General features: G+C 37.4%; 1 protein-coding gene across 3 annotated transcripts in view; it reads left to right on the forward strand.

The window, feature by feature from the left end:
- The window catches only part of LHFPL3 (LHFPL tetraspan subfamily member 3), a 533,100-nt gene that overhangs the window by 257,524 nt on the left and 259,716 nt on the right, over positions 1 to 15,860 (forward strand). The gene's annotated exons all lie outside the window — the stretch shown is intronic.

The following is a 15,860-nucleotide window of genomic DNA, read 5'->3' on the forward strand; positions in this document are numbered from 1 at the left end:
TAAATATCGTCCCTGCTCTGTAATCATTAAGCTTGACACAGTATTGATGCACATTAGATGGGGTTCACTTCTGACCACAACTCTTAAGTAGAAAATGTATAAACTGGACTCTGTGCATTTTTTAATGTCACTTATGCCTCAAAGGTATGGATACTTCTTTGTGCATTTTTCTTTTTCTGCAGGAGTTGTCAGCATATTATTTGTCAAAGAACTGACAAAGACTGAAGGTTCTAGCTGTCCCTAGTCATTCAGTTAGGTCAGATTAAGTAAGAAGGCTCCAGTGAGCATGGTACTAGATCCCTCAAGAAAGACATACAGAAGAAAGGGAAGACAAAGTCTCTGTTTTGGTGGAGTTTGTAATTTACTGTCAGAGTCACAACAGACTTATAAAAGAGATTTTAAACATTTAAAATGTGTATTTTATATTGCACATGTACGCCAAGGCCACAGAGGTACCAAGGGCAGATGCAGGACAAATGAGCAAATAGTATGGTAAGCCAAGTTATAAGGTGATAGGATTGATTCAGAGGAGGAAAACAAGCATTCAAGAAAGAACTAATCACATGCAAAAAAGGCATAGATGGTCATGAGAATACAGGTCATCTTGTGTAAGATAGCATGCAGATTTGTCTAGATTAAAGAGTGCTGGCAGGAGGAAGATGAAAACTGAGCTTTCTAAGATGGCAGAGCAAGATGTAGACTATCATTGGGAAGCCAAGAACACCATGCACAGGAGTTTAATCTAGTAACTCATCACCAGATGATTCAAGGCAAGGGACAGCTCTACTGTTTTGTTTTACATTTGCCAGGTGTTATGGAGTTATTTACTTACTTGATCTTTACAAGTTGGAACCAGGTCTTTCTCATGGCCCTTGTATACAGTCAAGGTCCGATTATGAGAGAAAAAACACATAGTAACTCAAACTGGAAAAGTTAAATATAAAGAATTAATATTTATAACAGGAGAACGGAACAACAAGAGATTTATTAGTGAGAAAAAGTAAAGAGCTTGAAAGAGGATAAGAAAATCAGATATAGAGTAGCCACTACCTTTAGAGCTTAGAGTATCCAAGGAAAAGCCTCCCTCCCCCTCCCTCCCACCTCAGGACTGAGATCCAGAACTTACTGGAGAAGAAAGAACTGTAACTCACTGAATGGAGGAAAAGTAATTGTGGTGCTGCAATGGTGGAACTTGCTGGAAATCTGCCCTCGGGTGCCAGGAAGTGTCTCATCTCCTACAATACCTCTGAAACACCCTTTACTGACAAAGCTTAACATCATACTAGCTGACAAAGAAAAAGTATTTAAAAGGCTCAGCTCAATTTTTCAGAGCAGGTGGTAAAGTATGATTTGCACCTGAGGTAATAAATTAATAACTGAAATACTCGTAACTTCTCATTTCAAATATAAAACCATGTTGAATATTCTTTTAAAACTAGTCACCTGTGTCCCACCTACCCACCCAACTCTACTTTTTCCAGAGATCGCAATTGGTCCTTGGAGGGAGCATGACCCATGACTGAGAATCAGTAGTCTAAACTAACATGATTATATTCATTGAGTAGGGCTACCAATCGCCTCTACATGCAAAGGATGGAGGAAGAATGGTTTCATCAGTCTTTGTGAAAAAGTCCTGGGTTGGGAAGTAGGGGGCAGGGCAAGGGGGTAGTTTGTTGTAAATACACTATGGGCTCACAATTTGATATGATCTCTAAAAAAATAAAAATAAACACACAAATATAATCTTAAGATGCACTAATGGAGTTCAGAACAAGAGATATACTGGCCTAGTTTTTATCTGCAGAGCTTTTGCTATGGCCTAAATATTGCTTTCAATCTAGGCACCTTCTTTTAAAGATAATGAAGACCTATAGCACTTTCAAAACAGTGTGATGAAGAAGCTGAGGATGGTGAAAGAACCTGAGGATATTAGCCTAGGAAAAAGAAGTCATAGGCAAGACATGGTTACAACTTTTATAAGTACTTTCATATCAGAAGACAATTTTAACTTATTCATCATCGTGCCAGAAAGCAGAAGAATCATCAGGAATATACTATGGGATGGAACTTGAGATTCAATCTAGGAAGTACTTTCTCAACATTAGCAGTATTGAGAAAGGTCAGGGATGCTTTCAGAGGTAATGAGTCACTTCTCTTTGGATAGAGGTAGGACTAATTTCTTTGGGTTTCCTTCTTTCTCTGGTCCTTTATAAAATTCTATGAACTGGCCAAGGCAGTCCTACTTATCCTAATATTCCTTCAAAAAGACAGGTTCAACCCTCATGTTTAACACATCCACTAAGTTGAGATGTGATAAAGTCACATCTCTTTGAGGAAGAAAATAATGAAGAGACCTCTAAACTCAGGTATTCATATATTGGCAGCAATAAGACTTGAATCATCCCAGGCCTAGAGACCCAAGTAATTAAATTCCTGCACATAATTAAGTTGCATAGTACCATTACTAATACTACTGTTTGATTGTACTTTTCAGGGTGTAGACATTATTATTATTATAATAAATAAAAAGGATTTGATGGTTCATTTTAAACTGTTATATAAATTCTTAGTGTAAAGATTATTACAGTCCTATAACATGAAGCAATTTCTAATATATAATTATTATGCAGTAACCTGATTGCATTTTAAGAGGTGAACAACGACTATCTTATAAATAGTTCCTTAGAAACTTGATAAATCTCCCTAGCTTTCCATACAGATAAACTTTTTAAATTGTCAGGATTGTATACATTCAGGGCATTGGGTTAGGTGATAAATGATAAAGGTATAGATATGGAAACTATGACTATTATGCAAGTAATTAGATAGTCTTGATAATGCTTTGAGCACCTCAGATAAATGTTGTCTCAATAAGTACCAAGGATGGAGATGATGATAACAATGATGATAATGTAGTCTAGAGACCAGTTTTAGTGCTGAGACACTTCTGAAACATTCCCAACCCCGGCTAAGGCTTCTGTTTTGGTCATCTGCAAGTCATTCAGTTTTTCAATGTAAGATACTCTCTGGAAAACATCAGTCAATCTTGAGTGATAGTTAAATATTTGGAAGCAAAATTTAGTGATTTGTCTTCCATTTTGAGTTTCTAGATTATATTCAACATATATAAATTTCAAGGGAAAGAACATTCATTCTAGTCCGCAAATGATAACTGAGCACCTGCCTTGGGATAGGCATTTTGTTTGTTTCTACTCAAGTGGCTGGAAAAACCACTGGTAAACTACAGGCAACCATAACTTAGGACTAAACGAGTCTACCTGTGGCCTTCTCATAGAGTGATGACTATAAGTGGCCTCTGTCCCCCATCGGTTTGGCTCAATGTATAGCCATAATGAACCAGGAATGTTTTTGTTTCTATAGGGATAGAAACCACCTAAGATCGCCATCTTTTAGACCTTTCTTCCTAAAGCTTGCTATTAGACAGAATGGCCACTTGTTCATTATAATACAGTAATAAGGGATCATTTTCTCAACATGTACAATGTGTTATTATGTTGCATAATTACATTAGTGGAGGCTATTTATCTTTTTAATCTGTCCTGGATGTAAAAGTTCTCACTTGGGAAGAATTTGCCATCTGTAAATATTCACCTTTATTAAAGTAACTACTAAGGTTGCCTCCATTTAGCTGATTTATTTCAATATAAGGTATCCATTTTTTTCTGCCTAACAATCATCCATCCATTTTTCTGGCACCAACCTCATGGGCCCACTCACTTATGAAACACAGCAGCTGGTGTTGAATATAAAGATTACTTTGGTAGTGTCAATCACTCCTCACTATTCATCTGCACAGTTCAGTGATTCTAATACAGCACTGGTTAAGTACCACTATTATCCTAAACTTTCAAAAGAATATACAACAAATATCTTTGTTTCCTCACTGATGTCTTTTTTATTTTCTGCAGCAGTTACGTAAAGTCCAGTGACTAATAAACATTTTTTCAAAAAATATATGGTCAACTATGTGTAGTATTAGTCAGCTTGAGCTTCCATAACACACCATTGATTAGATGGCCTAAACAACAGAAATTTATTTTCTCAGTTCTGGAGGCTGGAAGTCTGAGATCAGGGTGCCAGCATGGTTGGATTTGGCTCCTGATCAGAGTTCTCTTCCTGAATTATAGATAGGCCTTACAGCTGTGTCCTCACAGGGTGGGGATAGAGAGCTCTAATGTCTTTCCTCTTCTTATAAGCTCACCAGCCTTATTGGATTAAGGCCCCGCCCTTATGACCTCGTTTAACTTTTTTCACCTCTTCAGAGTCCCTATCACCATATATGGTCACATTGGGGTCTAAGACTTCAACATATGAACAGTGGAAGGGACATGATTCAGTACATAGCACTATGTCTTCAGGATTTCTAAACTATTAGCTAGAGTGCCAGGGACTATGCTAAAAACTTTACACATATTCATTTAATCTTTACTACAATTTTTAGTAGTAATATAGCGAATTTAAGGTCAAAGAGGTTAAGCAAATTTCCAAGATGAGAAAACTATAAAAACTCAGAACTCAGATTTAAACCCAGGCCCTTCTAACCTCAGAGCCTAGGCTCTTTCCTATTATACCATATTGCCTTAGAAAATATTTTATCAGTATTTTGTCAGTTCATATATCATGAGCAAAAAACTTGTTAGACTAACATTTTATTCAATAAGTTGAACAGCTATTTTGACACCTGGATACAGAATATTTGAGGAAGTGTATGCTCTTGTCTTTATTCTATAACTTATGATACTTCGCTAAGACAACAGAGAGAACAAAAGCAAAAGTACACTTTCTCTTGACTTAAACAAAGATATATACCATCCCAAATTACAATATGTGAAAAGAGAAAGCAAGTAGAAGAATGGTAAATGACTTATCCAAAAAGACTAAAAATAATCCTATGTACCACGGCCAAGGGAAGAAGGGAGATGACAAGCAAGTCCAAGTTCTCTTCTGTGGGGCCCTTAAAAAGTCTTAGAAATTGGAGAAATTGAGCAGCACAGGAGGAGGAAGGCTATGGCTAAAAAGAGGGAAAAGTATTTGAAAGACTATATAAGGAGTAAATAGAATCCTTCAGAATTTTACCTCCACTCCGTGTAATCTTGAGACAGATCTTCCCCCTACCTTCGTGTAAAATAGTGGTTTATGCCCTGAAAAAAGTGAATCAGGTAAGTTCTGGACTGAAGGACACCAGGCACCAAGGAGGAAAGTGTATTAGACTCTAAATGGAGGGACTAAATCTAAGTCTGACCCTTTCCCTGCTCTAGTATGCTAGAGATCAAATCTTCTAAGCAAAAGATTGTAGTATCCTTCTCTGAAGAAACTGAACCACACCAAAGAACTACAGATCCTGACATTAGATATTCTTCCCAAAATGACAGCTGGCCATCCAGTTGCCCTACAGTAAAGGCCTTTAGTATACCAGTTCTGCCTCTACACAGGACTTCCAATCATCTTTTTGACGTCTCACTTGGATAAATAAATGGGCAGAAAAGGATCAGGTGACATTTGAATAAAGTCTTCAAGATGAAATACAAAATTAAAACAAATAAACAGAAAAACTGAGCCCAGGGGGGAAAAATAGTACAGAAGAGAACAGAGTCAAATGTCAAAGAAACTATAATCAAAATGCATGGAAAGCTAAGAGAAGAAAAACAAAACAAGAATACGATACTATGTAAAAAAAAAAAAAGGAATAATTAAATACTTAGGAAGAACAGTTGCAAATTTTAAATAGTGTAGCCAAATAATTTTTTTCAATGGAAGCCTCTCCAAGAATGTAGAACAAAAAAGAGACAGAAAATATGGGGGTTAGGTGAGGTAAAAAAAATTGAGTATTAATCCAGAACACCCAACATCTAATTAAGAGGAGTTATAGAAAGAGAGAACTTAAAAGACAGTGAGGAAGAAATTTTTAAAGAAACGATACAGAATTTCCTAAGACAGGGCGATATTAATTTCTAGTTTGAAAAGACTACCAAGTACCCAGATAATGAATGAAGACAAGTATACTGGTATACTCCAAGGTTCATCATAATGAAATTTCAGAATGGGGAGAAAGAGAAGATGTGAAAAAGCTTCTGAAGAAGACAAATGGACAAAATGTAAAGGAAGTGGAATAAAAAAGTTTTGGAATTCTCAGGAGAAATATCAGAAGACAATAGAGCAATGACTTGAAGATATTGAAAGAAAATGATCTTTAACCAAGAATGCTATGTCCAGCCAGACTATCATGTAAATATGAAAGTAAAAAGAAGACATTTTCAGTCATGCAAGCACATGAAAAATTTTTCTCTTTGCACCATTACTCAAGAAATTACTGAAGAATGTGTTCCACAGAACCAAAGAGAGTGACCTAAGAAAGAAGAAGGCAAGTAGAGATCCAATACAGGAAAGAAACAAAGGAAGCCTCTGATATGAGAGTGAAAGGAAGTCCCAGCATGACAGCTCTGCTCTAGAGCACAGTCAGTCAAGATGGTAGCAGAAAAATAAGGATCTAGTAGGTATGTCTTCAAGAGAGAAATGGAACAATATGTTAAATGACAAATTCAATCATATAGAAAATCATACTGAGACGCATTTTATAGAGCTGTTAGAGGTTAACTGTTAATCAAGTTCCAGTGAAGATGGAGGAGTGGGTAAAAGCTGTGCTTGCCTCCTCTCACAACCACAGCAAAATTACAACTAAACTACAGAATAACAATCATTGGGAGCCGCCTGAAGTCTAGCTGGACAGAAGTCCAACAGTGGACACACAAAAGAGTCCACATCGAGACTAGTAGGAGGACTGGAGACAAAACAGGCTGGTCCCACACTTATGTGTGGCTTTTGAGAATTGGGAGAAAAATCTCGGCTGTGGTGGTCCCCCCAGAAAAGCTGGGAAAAGAAGTCCCCACAACTTCTGGCTGTGAAAACAAGCAGAAATTGCGGTTGAGTGAGATGGAGGGCTGAAGGAATTGCAGGCTTTCCTCTTAAGGGGACCATGTGTGGACTTACTTGGTGATGGACTCTCTCATTCTGAGCTCCAGCTCTGGAGCAGCAGCTCAAAAGGCACCAGAGACATACAGGGAGAAACTGAATTGTCTGGCTTCAGGGTGAGGACTAGAGGGACGGCTTTCTCCCAGACAGAAGTGCTGGCAGAGGGCATTGTTCCTTTGTTGAGCCCTCCTCCACCCAGCTTGCAGACATAGGCAGGCACCATATCTGAGTCTCCATCAACATAGCTAATACTGGTCGCCCTACCCTGAGTGATTCCCTGAGACCTGCCCCTCCCAATATGCGGGCCCACCCAACCAGCTTCCAGTGGATCTCCCATACATGAGGCCGATCTTAGCTCATGCTGTGGACTTTCCTAAAATCTCTCAAAGGTTTACAAAACCTAAACAAGCAGCATCTGGCCTCGGTGTGTGGTGTGCCTCGTATCTCTTGCTGAGCAGCCCCAAACCCAACTCTAGTGACAGCTCGCCTCAGTTTGAGGCTTGGCCTCTCAAGGCACTTCTAAGCCCAGCCTGGGTGGTGGCCATCGGCAGATTGCTTGGTAACTCATGCCAGGTGATCTGGGGAAGGGCACGGGCTGCATTTGAACTTGGCCTGCAGCAGGGCCCCTCCTAAGAGGCCCTGACCTGCACACCCGCCAGGAAAGACTGTGCCACTGGGACTCACAACACATCTACTACATACTCTACTCTAAGACTGGGACACATAGCAGTCCTACCTAACACATAGAAACAAACAAAAGTAGGCAGACAAAATAGGAAGACAAAAAAATATGTCCCAAATGAAAGAACAGTACAAAGCTCCAGAAAAAGAAACCAAATGGAGACAAGCAATCTACCAGATGCAGAGTTCGAAACACTTGTTATAAAGATGCTCAAAGAACTTAGGGAAAGAGTAGATGAACTCAGCGAGAACTTTAACAAAGAGATAGAAAATATAAAGGTGGAAATAAATAGAATACATTTAAAAAAAGAACCAGTCGGAAATGAAGAATACAATAACTGAAATGAAAAATACCTTAGGAGGAATTAACAGTAGATTAGATGAAGTGGAGGATCAAATCAGCAATTTAGAAGATAAGGTAGCAGAAAACACCCAATCAGAACAGCAACAAGAAAAAAGAATACATCTAACCAATGTACTGTATACTTGAAACTTATAATAAAATAAAGTAAAATGCTTTAAAAGAGAGAGAGAAAGAAAAGAAAAAAGAATCCAAAAAAAGGAGGCTAGTTTAAGGGGCCTCTGGGACAAAATTAAGCATACCAACATTCATATCACAAGGATACCAGAAGGAGAAGAGAGAGAATTGAAAAGCTATTCCAAGAAATAATGACTGAAAACATGCCTAATCTGGTGAAGGAAATAGATATATAAGCCCAGGAAATAAGAGAGTCCTAAACAAGATGAACCTAAAGAGGTCCACACCAACACACATCATAATTAAAATGTCAAAAGTTAAAGACAAAAAGAGAATCTTAAAAGCAGCAAGAAAAAAGCAGTTAGGTAATTACAAAGGAGCTCCCATAAGACTATCAGCTGATTTCTCATCAGAAACTTTGTAGGCCAGAATGGATTGGCATGAAATATTCCAAATGATGAAAAGCAAGAACCTACAACCAAGATTACTCTACCAACAAAGCTATCATTTAGAATAGAAAGACAGATAAAGAGCTTCCCAGACAAGAAAATGCTAGAGTTAATCACCACCAAACCAGCATACAGGAAATGTTAGAGGGACTTTAAGAAAAAGAAGAAAAAAAAAGAGTAATGAAAAGGCAATAACTATATATCCAGCAACAATTACTTTCAATGTAAATGGATTTAATGCCCCAATCAAAAGATAGGATGGCTGAATGTATAAGAAAACAAGGCCCTTACATATGCTCCCTACAAGAGACTTACTTCAGATAGAAAGATACACTGAAAATAAAGGGCTGAAGAAAAACGTTTCATGAAAATGGAAACAAAAAATTCTGGTGTAGCAATACTTATGCCAGACAAAACAGACTGTAAAACAAAGGCTATAACAAAAGACAAAGAAGGACCCAGTTATCCCACTTTTTGATATTTATCTGAAGAAACATAAAACATTACTTTGAATGGACATGTGAATTCATATGTTCATTGTAGCATTATTTACAGTAGCCAAGATATGGAGGCGTTCTGGGTGTCCATCAATGAATGAATGGATAAAGAGGTGGGGGGTGTGTGTGTGTGTGTAGATATATATATATATTACTCAGCTATGAAGAAGAATGAAATTTTGCTATCTGCAACAACATAGATGGACCTAGGAGGATATTGCGCTGAGTGGAGTAAGTCAAACAGAGAAAGACAAATGTCGTGTGTGAAATCTAGAGAACAGAATAAACAAACGACAGAAACAGGCTCATAGATACAAAGAGCATTTTAGTTGTCAGATTGGGGGGTGGGAGAATAGGTGAAGAGGGGAGGGGATATAGAGGTACGAATTTGTAGTAAAATAGTCATGGGGATGTAGAATTAGCATGGGGAGTATAGTCAGTAGTATTGTAATAACTGGTGTCAGATGAATACTAGATTTATCGGGTAATCACTTCATAAGTATATAAAGTCTAATCACTGTGTTGTATACCTGGAACTGTAATATTTTATGTCAACTATGATTGAAAAAAATTAAAATTACAAAAGACTTAATCAAATATTCTCCCAATGAAGAGTAAATAAAAAGTCAGCTATTAACTATAAGAACAATAAAATGTAATTCAAGAAAGGAAATGAAATCATATTAACTTTCTAGCTCAGTAGGAAACAATCCTTATGTAGTTACTATAATGAAAACACTGAATATATATGGACCAAAGCTGAAGTATAATTATATTGGGAGGAGAAGGAGAATATTTACCTTACATAAAGGAAATCAAGCTTTTTTCAATAGCAAATGTCTAAAGCAGATGCATTGAGTCAGCAGTATACATACATTACTTAGAAATATGGAGGTTAATGCCAGAAGGAACAACTCAAACCTCTGAAGGATGGGACGAGATAAGGCAGGATATGAAAAACTGCTATTTTTTATTATAAGACTTGTAGCACTGTTGGACTTTTTAAAATATATTTGTATGTGTAATATTTTTATTAAAGTAATATTTCACTTTTTTGAAAAGTGAATAAAAACCTTTATTTTATATACAAGGCAATATTTGGGGGGTGGGAGGGAATGTGTTCCAAGCAATGCAATGGAAACTACCATTTGGATCTTGGAAGGAAATCAAAAGCCACACACATCAATGATTAAAATTTACTTATCTATATGCCAGATTCGTGTGGGTTGATAATTTGAATTAATGTGTATAAAACCACTGACATCAAATAATTACTCAAAACTGTACATTTAGAAATGTACTCGAAGTTTCCATATGTCAGAACTCCTTAATTATTTTATGATCTTATTGCAGTTTTAAGGTGTCGGGGAAAATATTTTAGATTATAAATATACTGATGGCCAAATCAGCCTCATTCAGAGCATCCAGTACCAGCATCTATTATGCAGTCTCTCTTCTCTTCCTGCCAGCATAGCTGGAAAACCTACCATTTATAAATCACACAGGGCTTTCTATAGAACCAGAGTTCTTTAGAAATGTACATTTCAGGAGCAGTATATATGAATTCCAAAGAAACCGTTTCTAAATAATGAAAATTTGAGCAATTACTCTAGGCTTAAGGTACTTAACACTTAAATATCTACCTCTTGATTAAATCTGCTAATGGAGAGAATGGCACAGATTATCTAAAACATTGAAAGAAAAATATTTGTTCAGTTTTTGACCATACTGTACGACTTTAGAAGCATATTTACTCCTTCCATATTGATTCCTAAGGCTGACTTATATTAAAGACAAGTTTGCTTTTTTCAAGTGAATATATCCTGTGGGTTGGGGAGCAAGAATAAATCAAGTTCAAAGTAGGACAGGGAATAAATAAGTGTATGTCGACTGTGTTTTGGTACCACATTATTTCCTAGACAGCCTATCTTATTTTCAAGTGGGATGCCAAATAACTTGAGAAGAATCCAAAGTAATAAAGGTTTGAATGTGAAAATAAGCCAGATATTACTTTTGATCACTAGTAATGCACATGATAGAGAAAGGTGGCAATATCAGACTTTAGATCATCAACTAATGAGTCCAATTAGAATTATGAGGTGGCAATATCAGACTTTAGATCATCAACTAATAAGTCCAATTAGAATTAGCTTCACTTGAATGGGACGATGTTTACGTCCTCCATTAATGCACCATGGAGAACATAACATGCTCAATAAATTATGTAGAGAAGATACATGAATGAACTAATTTTGTTATGAAGGAAGATTTGGCTGATCACTTACGGAATAATTATCTCATTAAGTAGCCTTCATTTGTTCCATTTTCATTTGAGGTTTTCAATTAATTTTGATGGAGAACTGCAAGGTAAACAAAAGTTTTATTTCGTGGTGTTTCAGGAATTGCAATTTTTAAGGCACAGATTTGGGTAGAAACCCCAACTGTGAGGGGGAAAGAAAAAACAGTTTATAAAGACAGAAAAGGAGAGTATCTTCCAAAGGGATTATACAAATTACTCTGAAAAAGCTGTGATTAGTCCTGGCAAATGGATTGACACTATGCTATATACATGATTAATTGTTTATTTCTATTGCTAGTTAGAAATTTTATTTTCTTACAAGAGAGTTAGTTCAGTGATGTAGAGCCATTTTCAGGGTCTATATCAGGATGTAGCTATTTAGTTTATCCCAGTTCAAAAGTTCATTTTCAAATGAAGCGGGCGTGTTAGCTCAGCTTCCAAGAGGCCTCGTGGCTCCATTGTAGACTATTCTCAAGATAAACTTAAGAATCGGAACTGATTTCTTCTAGAGAAAGGATAGTATTCAAATAGATACTTATTTTTCTTGGCAATTTCCTTTAAGTAAGTTATAAGACGGTTTCTTCTGGTGGCTAACCACTCTTTTTTGCTGATGTGCCTCTGGTTTTAGTGATAAACTCCTTAAATTGGAGAAAGCTTTAAATGAAAGGAGAAATAAACGAGAGAATTTATAAAATGTTTACGACTGCTTAATCACATCTTCATAAAGTTAGGTACTTACAGAACTTTCTCTTTTTTTAATGGTGAACTTTTTAAATTGAGATATAGTTGACATTGTGTATATTAGAGCTTTTTTATTGTTTACATAGAAAAAAAGACTTCCTCATGAAAGTGATGGGTATCTGTTCTCTGCACCTCACTATATTAGCCAATGTTTTTGAAGTAATACATAAATGATGAAAAAAATTCCAAGTTTTGTAAGTTTTGACATAACAAAATAAACATTGAGAATAATATAGCTTTTGGTTATTGCCTTTAAAGATTCCTCGGGAACAATATTTAAATTACTTCATACTGAGATTTTCTACTGGCCCATAACTTTAAATTTTCACAAATTGTTTTATTTTCTGTTCCTCCTCTAGAGTAATCTAGGGTAGAGAACATGGTAGAAAATAGGGAAGAGAACATATGTAGAGAAAATAATGATAGAGAACAAACATAAGTACGAATGTTTCCAAATGCAAATGGTTTTTCGCTCCCCTCCTTTAATTTTCAGAGCCTAGTACATCTCGTGTTTACAAAATGAAGTATCTCACTTGTGAAGTTTCTTTCTTCTTTCTCTTTCTTACTAGGTAGAGGGTTTCTTCCCCCTCCATGTAGAAAGAAGAGCCACTTTTTACCCACCTTCCACATTCTTTCTCATAACCTGGTCCCCCACACCTCCATGCAGGGCATGATAGGAGAGGACTGGAGAGCATCATGCTCCCAGCTGCAGCCAGATCTGATTATAAGACATCTGGTGGAAGTCTCAGCTCTGAAGGTTTCCCCTTTACCAGCTGGCATTCTGAATCTTAAAATATTGTAGAACTCTAACCCAGCATCTGCCTCTTGAGCTGTTGTTTTTTAATATCTTATAATACACAGCAATTTTCCTCCTTAGTTTTCTCTAGTTTTATGAAGTTAAAAGCTTAACCCCTTTTTAATCTAACTTTAGTGATATTTATCCAAGAGTTTATTGAGTTCATTTACTTATTAGCTCTTGTGTTTTAGATATTTTTTAAATAAACTCAGCTTGGTCATTATTCTGCAGAGGGGAACAGGAATGTCGCAAGGATCTGAAATTTCAACTTCGGATAAATTGGCTCATAGGGAGGCTTTAACCACCCAATCTGTCCTGTTGGTGGATCCTCCACTTCTTCATCTAGCTCTGTCTACAGGAGGGCAGCTACCCTGGCCTCATTCCCTTCTATACTGAGTTCTCATGCAAAAAATTTTTGAAAAGACATAAGTAAAAATTTATCTTAGCTTTCCTGTAGCCTCCATAAACCTGTTCTCTTGTGTTTAAAGTAGGGATAAGAATAGTATCTACCTCACTTCATTTTTCTTATGATTACTTAAGATAATCCATATGAGTTATTGTTATGCTCTTAACTACTTCTACCACTACTACAGGGTCTGTTATATATAGAATCACATACATTTTGTATTCATTATTATTATAATATATGTTATGATTCTTTTGTATAGATCTTCTTGAAAAGTTTCTAGAAATTTTTACTCTTACCTTGCAGTCTCCATGGTAAAGCTAGAGCCATAAGAGAAATTGAGTGCCCCTTTGTGAGCTCTAGGTCACTAGGGCTTAACCCTGGATGCACATTGGAATCACATGTAGAACTTTACAAACTATTGATGCCTGGACTCCAGAAGTATTAAATTATTTGGTCTGAGACACAACCTGGGCCTTTTAAAGGCCTCCCAGATGATTCTAATGGGCAACCAAGGCTAAAAACTACTGTTTTGTTTACATTTAAGCCACCTGAGCAAAATCTAGCCTGGGGTTCTATCTTCAGTGTACAGCTTCTAGAAACACCAGCGAATAGCACATTCACAAATGAACTCTCCACCCTTTGTGGAAAGAATTGCAAGACTTTCTTGGGTGGCAATTGAAGTATGATTTTATCCATGAGAGACCTTGAGAAGTCTACTAATGAGCCTTTGTAAGTTAATGTAGTTCAATTGCAGTTTCTGAGTCTTTCTAAGAGACTTAGAGACTTGCGTCTGTAGAATGATCAATCCTGTGGCTGTAGCCGCAAACTTCATGCACCATCCACATTCTCTCACCCAGAGCTCTTGTTTGAACACTAACCCAAGCTCAACCTGCCAACACTGTGAGAGTTCTTTTCCAACTTTTATTAACCTGACAGTTTCCAAGAAACCTCTTTTTCATACACTGCCTGTAGCACAAACTGCATAAATAGTATTGGGAAATTGTTTTAAAAAGCTCACACACACACAAACACACACACACACACACACACACACACACGCAGGATTAACTAGCAGCACTCATGCCCCTCTTAGGAAAATAACATCTAGAATCAGTCGTAATAAAACTGAGTCAGTAGCATTCTCTTCATGTGCCAAGCTGAGCACTTTAACAATGGTCAAGACTGAATTTTCTTGATAGAAAGAGTCCTCGATATCTGGCAACCAGCAGGAGTAATGGCTTTATCCTTAGCCATCAGAGCCCTGCTCAAAACTCTGAGAGACTTTGAGCCAGCTTCTCTCCCCTGTCTGTGCCTGCTGCTCCCTCCAAGGACATTCTTTCTCCCCCTTTCCTTCCTCCCACATGTCTAGCATCTATCACAATGGTTTTCCAGCCCTGGCTGAACATAAGAATCACCTGGAGGAGCTTTTAAATTATAGAGGCCCAAGCTTCATGCCAGATCAATAAAACAAAACAAGCAAAACTCCTGGTATTGGTGTTTTTTAAAGCTCCAGTGTGGTTTGATATATAGTGAATGTTACAAATCACTGACCTGGGTCTCTTGTCCATCACCCATCACCTCTCCCCACCATCCCTCACCATCCTATCATTCCCAGACCTTGTCAAAGAGGCAACTACCTGGGATTTTCAGTTGCATCTAGACTATTTAGATTCTCCCTATTGCCTTGTACATGTAGACAGAGCCTATGCTTTGCTTCTTCCACACCTGCAGAGCAATCCCAGTTACTCTTCTCAAAACAGAAAGCAGAGCCCCAAAGTGAATTATGAGCAAAACTGGAACAAGGATACATGGTGTGCATATAATCCAGACATTAGTGAACAGAATTAGAATTAGAAACAAGGGCCAAGCCACAGAAACATCCCTCTACTTGCAGGTGCTCAACAGAGGTGAAGTGTTGGAGGGCTCCATAGCGAAGAAGTCCCAAAGGTATTACAAGGTCTTCTTTTCCAAAACGCTTGTGTTTCAAACATGTATTTTTATCATGTTTTGTGAATTAACTACATCTTATTTCAAGGTAAATGTTATGTGCACACCTGAAAAATAGGATCAGATATCTATTGGAAAGAAGAATAGACCTCGAAAAGCTCTTCTACTAATATTAAACAGTTATGCCCATGGCACAATTTCTGTGTTTTAAGTTCAGTAGTTTGAAGTCATTTTCTATTTTGTATGGCTCTATTTCTCAAGACTTATACCAATTCCTCCTGAGCAGTTCTCTGGTGGAACGTGGTACCTGGTGTCTAGGTTCATAGCACATTTCTAATCTGGGGCCTTCTCATCCAGGCAAGGGAAGAAGTAGGCCCTGCCTCTCCCTGAACCACAAGTTAGTTCTTTTACTCAGACCAACTCTTCTGCCCTCAACTCTTCTGTCAGAGAACTGCCCAGGTAAGCTTGCAGCTCTTGTTGAGGAAAGCTTGGGCCAGCTTTGCAAGTGAGTTGCTTAAACTTTCCCACTGCTCCTTGTAAGGCAAAGTCAGTGTTTGAGGCAGAGTAGCTCAC

This window comes from Pteropus medius, unplaced genomic scaffold, assembly GCF_902729225.1.
Source record: "Pteropus medius unplaced genomic scaffold, Ma_sr-lr_union100, whole genome shotgun sequence".
Taxonomy (NCBI): domain Eukaryota; kingdom Metazoa; phylum Chordata; class Mammalia; order Chiroptera; family Pteropodidae; genus Pteropus; species Pteropus medius.